Raw genomic sequence first — 9202 nt, 5'->3', positions numbered from 1 at the left:
TGGTGGGGAGTGGGGCGGGTTTCGGAAGTATTTATGAATGGAATGGTGACTGGAATGAGGACACCACTGCGACTCTCTGCCCTCCCCTGCGGGCCTTCTCCCTCCTCCTTCACTCTCCCCTCCACCCTCCCATCTCTCTCTGAACACCTCCCTCCCTGCCCCACGGCTCCAGGGCCTTCAGGTGTGCCGGTCACTGATGCCAGCCTTCTGCTTTGACACCCCTGGTGGGGGACCCAGGCACCCAGGGGAGCCAGGCTCTTGGAGTGGACGGTGGGAGGCAGGGAGTGGCAGCCTCAGGCTGAGGCATGTAGGAGGATGCATGCTTGGGATTTATTCTGGAAGGGTCACCAGGAAGCCACGGAGCGGTCACTCTACAAACCAGTTTGTGCTGCCTCCCCAGGGCCCCTCCTCCCCTCCACCTCTCCCCTCCCCCATTGCAGCCACCCGCAGACCCCTCCCCCAGGTCTCTGTGTTTTTGAGGACCTTTGCTGCTCCTTGGGTTTTCAACATTAATACTTAGTTTATTAAAGTAGCACATTGAAAGTCTCATTTTTGCCAGGCACAGTGGCTCACGCCTGTAATCCCAGCACTTTGGGAGGCCGAGGAGAGTGAATCGCTTGAGCCCAGGGGTTCAAGACCAGCCTGGCCAACATGGGGAAACCCTGTCTTTATAAAAAATATGAAAATTAACCAGGCATCATGGCGTGTGTCTGTAGTCCTAGCTACTTGGGAAGCTGAGGCATGAGGATCGCTTGAACCCGGGAAATCGGGGCTGCAGTGAGCCAAGATCAAGCCACTGCCCTCTAGCCTGGGGGACAGAACGATACCCTGTCTCAAAAAAAATAAAGTAAAATAAAAATAATAAAATCAGTTTTTCCCCCAAACGTTTGGGTTTATTTTGCCAATCTTATTCATCTGCTAAATTCTCCCAGTCCCTTTCGAGGGGCCTGTCTGGCATTTTAAAGGAGCTTATGAATGAAGCATCTTTCCATCGTCCTTGTGAGCACTTCGGATGCACACGGACTTCACAAGCAGCGACTCCACGACGCAAACCTTTCAGTATACTGATTCTCGGGTTCTTCAAAAATTCCAGTGTTGTCTGAAAAGGCAGCTCAATCATTTCCTTTATTTTCCCTTAATGTCACAGCTCTGAGTCAGCCACACGTGGACAGATCTGTAACAGCAATGATAACCACAGAAGCACATTCCATAGATGTCCAGGTGCCAGCTGCAAGTGCCAGCGCTCAGCACACTGGCTCTCCTTCCATCCTCCCTGCCCTGTGCAGTGGGCACCGGGACCCCCACTTTACAGGGCATGCTGAGGCCCAGGGAAGGGCAGCACCCTTCCGGGGGAGCCAGGCTCTTAGAGTGGATGGTGGGAGGCAGGGAGTGGCAGCCCCAGGCTGAGGCATGTAGGAGGATGCATGCTTGGGATTTATTCTGGAAGGGTCACTAGGAAGCCACGGAGCGGTCACTCTACAAACCAGTTTGTGCTGCCTCCCCAGGGCCCCTCCTCCCCTCCACCTCCCCCCTCCCCCATTGCAGCCACCCGAAGACCCCTCCCCCAGGTCTCTGTGTCTTTGAGGACCTTTGCTGCTCCTTGGGTTTTCAACATTAATACTTAGTTTATTAAAATAGCACATTGAAAGTCTCATTTTTGCCAGGGACAGTGGCTCACGCCTGTAATCCCAGCACTTTGGGAGGCTGAGGAGGGTGGACCACTTGAGCTCAGAGCCAGAGGAGACTGGCTTCCCTTCCAACCCTGAGTGCTGTCTAGCAGTGTTACTCTGAGCTATCCCAGGCACACCCAACATTGCAGAGGCCCCAGCCACTAGTGCAGGCTGCACGCACAGGTGACCCCTCAGTTCAACCCAGACGCGATAATCCTAGGGTTGGCTGACTTTCTTCCATCCTGGAGGCTAGACTTGTCCGGGAGGGAGGTGAGGATTTTAGGAGTGGCCACTGCTGGGGTGGCCCTTCCCCTCGATGAGGGCTTGGTTTCACAGTGAGCATTCCTGAGTTAGGGTACATAATTCCCCAGTCCTTACAGAACCTCCTAGTTTCACTGCTAGCCTGGAAGTAGATCAGACTCTTTCTTCCCACCTTGATTGGACCTGCTGCCAGGTTATGGCTGGATTCTGGCCTGCGTTCTCCCCTCACCTGGCCTGCAGGCCAGGCAGCCCCCTCTGGCTTCCCCAGGCCTCCAGGGGTGCTGCCCATCCCAAAGGTCGGATGGCTGTCCCTGCTCCCCGCGGCCCTCCCGGCTCCTGGCCGTGCTCCGCGCCCCAGTGCAGGCCGCTGCCTGCTCATCTGGGGCACCTTATCTGCCAGTCTTGGCTTTGCTTAGCCCCAGGCACCATGCTTTTTTCATGGAAAGGAATCCATTTGCTTCTGAGCTCTTCCAGGATGACAGGTGACAGATTCCAGAGGGGAGGTGGGAAGGCCAGCGCTTCCCTGCTAAAGCCCCTTGGGCAAGGCTCTGACCCAGCTCCCAGGCCCTCCCTGTCCCTCCCCACACTGCTGCCTCCTGCCTGCATCTTCCTGAGCGCCCAGCACAGCGTTCCCTTTCTCCTGTAGAATAGCAGGGAGACTTATGGGTTAAAAATAACCCCAAGCCCCAAAGCCCTATCTGACTCTACATACACTGGCTGTGCCGATTCCTCGCCAGGCACTGGGGTCTTTCCCATGCCGCTGCACAGGCTGCTGGCTCTTCTGAGACCCCCACCCCAGGGAACTCCTCCAGGCCCTCCTCCCCTCCCTGGAGACTCCCAGCCCCTCCCACTTCCCACCCTGGGAGAGTGACAGCTCCCCTCCTTCCCACAGCGCCTCAGCCTGGAATCTCCACTCGCATCCGGTTTCCTGTCTGGCTCCCTGCCTGGCTCCCCAGTTAGACTTCAACTTCCAGGCCCGGTGTGGCCAGGGGTCAGCCGTGCTCAGCAACCAAGGGGATGTCATGGGCTCCAGACCCCATCCTCACCTGCCCCGCCCACCCTGCCTCTCCAGGAGTGCCTTAGAGTGAACCCCAGGCTGTCCCCGCTCCGCACCAGCGTGCTGCCCTCCGGGGCCTCCGGGGCCTCCGGGGCCTGTGCCTCCTGCACTCAGACGCTTGCAGCCACCTCTCCGCCCCCGTGTCTGCTCTGCTTTCTCGGCTACCCCAGCTTGGCCTTGTCATTCCTGATCTCTTACCTTGGCCATATTTTCAAAATGAAGTGGAAATTCAGTCCTAATTTCATAAGACGTGGAGGTGGAGTTTGCTGAGAGGGGGCGCTGGTGCCCGTGTGCCGGTAACTAGGGCTTAGCCGAGTGCCTTCTACATCAGGCCTCCTAGACGCTGCCCCAGCTCTGAGAGCCAGATGTGACATAAACAGCTCCGTGTCCAAGGTCCCCAAGGTGAGGGCCAAGCCTGCACGTGGCTTTCTGTGGGTGGCGTCCAGGAGAATGTTCTTTGTTCCTCTTTTCACCTTTCGCTGGCAGTGCTTTATTCAGTGAGCACGGGGCATTGATGAGGCCCTGTTACAGTGGGGTGCTGGGAGGGCCCTTCCCTGCCCCTGCTTTTTGGGGTCCTTACCCCTCGCCCGCCCCATTTCCTCCTGCATATGCCAGTCTGTGGATCCTTCACAGCCTGGTGCCACCCCCCAGATGGCAGCTCGTGATGTCGACTTCTCTTCCAGGGCCTGGCTCGGGGAGGAGCTGGTGTTTGCTGGGAGAGTGAGTCAGCTGGTAGCTCTGTTTCCTTGGCCTGTGTGGAGTTTCTGTTTAGGAGGCACATGAGTGCTCCGCAGTCTGAGTGAGCCCCTCCAGCCGAGACCCCACCTCACTGCCCACCGCGCCCCACCATCTCTGGTTTCTCTTCCCTGGGCTGGTGTTAGTCCAGCCCCACCCACCCTGATGGCAGGCCTCCTCTGTGTGCACGCGTGTGCTTGTGTGTGTGCGTGTGAATTTTCCCTGGGAGGTGGCTCCCGGGCTCCTGAGCGCTGATGAGCCTGGTTCGGTTCCAGCCAGGGGTCCCCCCAAGCGCAGCTAGCAGAACTCGGGGCTTTCTGGGGCTCCCTTATGCTGGCAGAGGGTTGGCTGCGTCCTCATCCAATGCTGCTGACTCAAGGCCTGAGTCATCGCCAACCTCCCTCTGACGGTGGCTGGGCCTGGGTGGGCTGGGCAGGTTGGGCATTGCGGGTGCACCGGCCCTGAGGGGTGGGAGCTGTCGGACCACCATCCTGCCCTGTGCAGCAGGGAGCCCTGCGTGGGCTGCATTACAGAGCACAGGCCTGGCCTGGCCTACCTGGAGGGACTCCCCAGAGGCCAGGAGTGGCCCTGTGAACAGCGCAGTCCCGTGGTACAGTGGGAGGGTGCTCTGGCTGGGCCGGTCTGGGTCCTGGCTCTGCTGCTCGTGCTGCCTGCTGAGATGGGGGTGGTGATAACAGTCCCACCTCCTAGGGCTGCTGGATGGGAAGTGTGTGTGAAGCCCCCAAGCCGGGGCAAGCTACCATCAATGAAAATGACCCAGATGCCAAGGCACAGGCGGAGGCAGCAGCCTGGTCAATGGCCTGGCCAAAGTCCAGGGTAGGGGCCACGGGGCCACTTCAGCTGTGTGCAGGGAAGGCTCCTCTGCACACACTGAGGTGGGAGGGGTGAGAGTCAGAAGAAGGAGGGTGGGTTTGTTCCACAAGCAAGGAAAGGTGACGGAGGCTTTGAGTGCAGCTCGGGGACCCTGATTTATGGGATTGGATTGGAGGGTCCCCTTGGTGAGGGGCAGAGGATGGTAGGGCCAGGCGGAGGGGGTGAGCTGGGGCAGAGCCGGTGGGGTCTGCTGAATGGTAAGGGGATGTGTGAGCGTGAACCTGAGAGAGTGTATATGTTTGGGCAGAGGCCGAGGAATCAGCATTCACTCTTTGCAGAGGTAAGTTACAAATGACTGGGGACCCTCAGGGATCCATCTTGACCCTGTGTTGCCTTCCTCTGGGGCCTCAGTCCCCTGTTCAGCCCAAGATCCCCTAGAGAAGAGCCAGGACATCTGGGGTCCCCCAGGAGCAGTCTGGTCCCCTGCAGTCCTTTCTGGGGCCTGGAGTTGACACTACGGGAGCCACAGAGCTGTGCCGGCCCTGGAATCCTGGGAGCCCTGTTTGCCTCTGTCCCTGTCAGGGTAGCCCAGCTGGAGGTTTGTCCCCATCCATGTGGTGTGGGCCGGGTGCCCTGCCCCAGCGCTGGGCCTGATGAGCACCTAGGGAGGGCAGCTGGGCCCGCCCTCAGCCACTTCGCCAGGCAGTGCCATCACCCTGCTTACAGATGGACAGGCCCAGGGCCCGGGGTTCACTGGGGCCCACAGAGTGGCTGCTGCAGCTGGGGCTGGGCCTGTGACTCCCTGACCTGGCTCCACTCAGCTCCTGGCATTTCCCTCCCCTTCCCTCCCGCAGGACGCCCAGCCTTCCCAGCGGGCCGGCTGGGGAATCTCATTACTCCCAACCTACAGATGCAGAAACTGAGGCTGCAAGAGGGGAGTGGCTGGCAGCCAGGAGAATGGGAAGGCACCCGGTGGCAAGGTCGGAGTCTGCCCAGCTGGGTGGGGACGAGGCCTCTCTGCAGAGCTGTCGGGAGTCCTGGGGGAGAGTAGAGGGGCCGCTGCCAGCAAACGGAGGGTGAGCTGGTGCTGGGACCCACCTGGACCTGTGAGCACTGGTGTCCCTGGCCAGGTCACCCTCAGGGCCTCCTGGCAGGAAGCCTCTCACCTGGGCTGGCTTGTCTGGTCCTGGGCACCTGCTCAGGCCCCACAGGAGGGGCTTCCCATGTCAGGGCAGGAGCCTTCAGCTGGGGTCTAGGGTCTCTGATCACCCCAGCTCTGCCACATGGAGTGAAGGGACTTGACCCCTTTGAGCCTCAGTTTCTGCAGCTGTACCTAGGGCTGTGGGGAGGGGGATAGAAGGGGGAGGAAGGGGTGGGGGTGCTGGCAGGTCTTGTTTTGGGGGTTGAGAAGGGGACTCTCAGGAGAGCCCAGTTGCTGAGACGGTGTGTGTGTGCACGAGTGTGTGCCCACATCCCGAGGCACGGCTCCGTGATTACGGCCAGGCAGGAGTGGGGAGCCCACCCCAGCTGGCCACCCCCAGGGGCTTACAGAGAGCAGCTGGGGGTGCCAGGACTCTCCTGGGCCAAGCCCACCACAAAGGGAGTGAGGAGGAGAGAGGGAGGAGTCACCAGGGGCTGTCAGCAGTGAGGGTTCCTTTGTCCCGAGAAGGAGCTGAGAGGATCTCTGGGGCTCCCAGGGGAGGCTCTGATGTAGGGAGGAGGAGGGCCGACCAGAGCTCAGAGCAGGACCCGGGGCCACGTTGGTGGGCTGCGGTCAGTGTTTTCAGAGATTCTCCGGGGGGTTGAGGCCTGGCTCTGCGACATTCCCCATGGGCCAAGCCTCTTGCTTCGGAAATTTCTCTTATTTTCCTACCTTCCTGTGTTTTCTGATGGGTCCTTTTTTGGGGTCCCTCCTAGGCCTTCCCCTCCCCTTCGCTCAGCCCAGTCTCCTGGGCAGGGCGGCCACTCAGAAGCTAAGAAGCCCTGTGGTCGCCTCTGTGTGTCCCTGAGATCTGGGGCTGCAGCCCCGCCCACCTGCCCGCACTCCGCCCCGGTACACGCCCTCTGCCGTCGCCGGGTGGGCGGGAAATTAGCTGCCTAGGAGGGGTACGCTGGGCTGGGGGCTCCGGGAAGGTGGGCTCGGCAGCCCGCCGCCCTGCGTTCTCCAGATGAGTTGCGGGAGGGGTGCTCTGGGGAGTCCCCGGGCTCCGCTGTTGGGGAGGGCAGGCTTCGCGCTGCTGCGTGGGGGCCGAGGCGGCAGCTGCGGTGCTGAGTCACGCTCCGGAAAATGAAGGAAGCAGAGTTTCCACCACCATCTGCCTCCTCCTTGGGAGGAGGGGGAAGGGGAGGAGGTGGAAGGAGGTGGAAGGAGGTGGAGTAAGGGAGCAGGGCGCAGAGCAGGGCTGCAGGCACCGGGGTGGGGGCACCCGGCAGGCCAGTGCCCTGCCTGTCCCAGACCGAGTGGGGTGAGGGCAGATGGTTCTTCCCGAAGCAGCTCTCGCCTCTTGGTCAGGGAAGGGGGTGTTCAGTGTTCCGCCCAGCAGAACCAGGCCACACCAGGGACTCCCTCCTGCCTGCCCCACCTCAAGGAACCAAGAACCTCCAGGGCTTTCCGGAGCTCAGCAGGCTCAGGTGCTAAGTCCCACTGCCCCCGCATGTGGCCTGGCTGTCCCCAGTCCCCAGAGGCAGTGGGAACATTGACACAAAGTCCTCAGCCAGCCACAGCCTCCTGTCCCCCATAGCCCTAGGAACCTCCAGCCTGCCGGCCGCAGAGTCCAGGGCAGTGGTGGGGGGGAGGGGGCTACTCTGAAGGGGGTGCGGTAAGGTCCCGCAAGCGCTGCCTCTGGAAGGCGGCTGCTGCCTGTCAAACCCAGGGGTGCGGCCCCTCATCTCGCCTCCACAGGACAGGGGTGGGTACCGGGAATGCCCCTATATCTGGGGATCCCCCCTCAGCTGCCCTGCCCTCCTGTCCTCCTGGAATGACACGTTTCTCCCCTGTCACGTGCAGATGTGGCAACCAACGCCCAAGGCGGGAGGGCCCCCCAGGCCCTTTGATCTCCCCGTGGGTCTCCCCAGCTTCAAAAACAGGAGCTGGGTGGGTGCGTAGGTTTCAGCTCTAGTAACAGCAGACCCCAGCCCCAGCCCTCTCACCCCTCAGGTGGCCCTGGGGTGGGGATCCCTCTTTGCTTCCTAGACGCGTGATTTGCCTCTCTGGGCTTCCTGCTGCTCTACTAGAATGGGTGGTCCTGACACACGGAATCCAGCAGGAATCCTGGGCTGTCCTGGTGGGGGCAGTCCCCCTGCTGTTGTGTGTGGCTTTTTCACAAGGACACAGGAGTCAGGAACCTTGTGGCTGCAAGGGCCAGAGACCCGACCTAGTGAGGGCAAAAGAGGGAGGGAATTAATGGGCTGATGTCACAGGAGGCAAGGAAGGTAGCCGGGCCAGGACAGCTGTCCCCGCGCCCCCCAGCAACACCCACCTCTGACTCCACTTCGCCCTGATTGTGCTGTCCCCTCCCCCAGGCTGGGGCTACAGCGGCTTCAGGTCGAGACTCGCTGCTCCTTGCCCTGGGGCCCTGGGAGGAGAGGCAATACTGTTTATGAGAAGTCCATCCCTAGGAATAACTCTGGGAACACTGGGGGTCCCACGCCCACCCTTAAACAGCCTCTGGGAGAAGGACTGGGGAGAGGGAGATGCTGTGAATGGAAGACCCTTTCTAAAACACAAGGTTTAACAAGCGGGGTGGCAGCTTCGGAGTGCGGGGTCTGCAGGTGCTTCCGGCCTGCCTACCTGAGGCCCTTCCCCACAGGCAGAGGTGGCCTTGCTGGAAGGGCACGGTGCTCATGGCCACCTGACACACTTGTGTCAGACTGGACACGGCTGTGGAGGCCTCTGAAGGGCGGCTGGGGAGGCGCTGGCAAGCCTAGCCTTGGCCGTCAGGATGGTCAGAGTCCAAAGGCAACTCCTTGGTGCTGGGAGTGGAGAGGTCACCTTTGCGTGACGCCTGATTGGGGCTGGGAAGTCAAGGATCTCGGCAGGCAGGGCTTTGAAGTCTGCAGGCAAATCACCCCCCACCATCCCCAGCAAGGCACCCACGTCAGGGACATATAACTTGTGTTGCAGCACATGGAGCTTCCTCTTGCTGGAGCATAACCAAGCATTCCCATTTTACAGATTCAGAATCTGAGCAGGAGAGTCCCAGAGGTGGTGAGAGGTGTCAGAGCCGGGAGTTTTCCCATCAGCTGGCACTTCATTTACCCCCACCCTGGTGCCGTCATGGGGCATTTAAGATAGCTTAGTGTTAAAACCCCTCACCGAATCCAAATCCCATTCCTTCGTCTACCCATCTAGGCATCCGCCCATCTATCCACCAGTCTGTCTACTGTCCCACCCACCCACCCAACCCCCTACATCCATCCATCTATTCATCCATTCACCCACCATCCATCCACTCACCCATCCACCGATCCACCCATCCATCATCCATTCACCCACCAATCCACCCACCCCCATTATCCATCTGTCCATCCGTCCATCTATTCATCCATTCACCTACCACCATCCATCCATCCATCCACTCACCCATCCACCGATCCACCCATTCATCATCCATTCAACCCACAAATCCACCCACCCCCATTATCC

The 9202-nt window shown here is 60.3% G+C and overlaps 1 long non-coding RNA gene across 1 annotated transcript; it reads right to left on the bottom strand.

Annotated features, from left to right (window-relative positions):
* Positions 1-495: 495 nt before the first annotated feature.
* LOC134738174 (uncharacterized) lies at positions 496-6564 on the bottom strand. Its single transcript, XR_010123795.1, has 2 exons — positions 3187-6564; positions 496-1174 (listed from the first exon to the last, which is right to left on the bottom strand). It is a non-coding gene; the product is annotated as an uncharacterized LOC134738174 (long non-coding RNA).
* Positions 6565-9202: the final 2638 nt, after the last annotated feature.

The sequence above is a fragment of the Pongo pygmaeus genome, chromosome 15, assembly GCF_028885625.2.
Source record: "Pongo pygmaeus isolate AG05252 chromosome 15, NHGRI_mPonPyg2-v2.0_pri, whole genome shotgun sequence".
Classification (NCBI taxonomy): Eukaryota; Metazoa; Chordata; class Mammalia; order Primates; family Hominidae; genus Pongo; species Pongo pygmaeus.
This window is presented reverse-complemented; position numbering and strand designations above follow the sequence as displayed.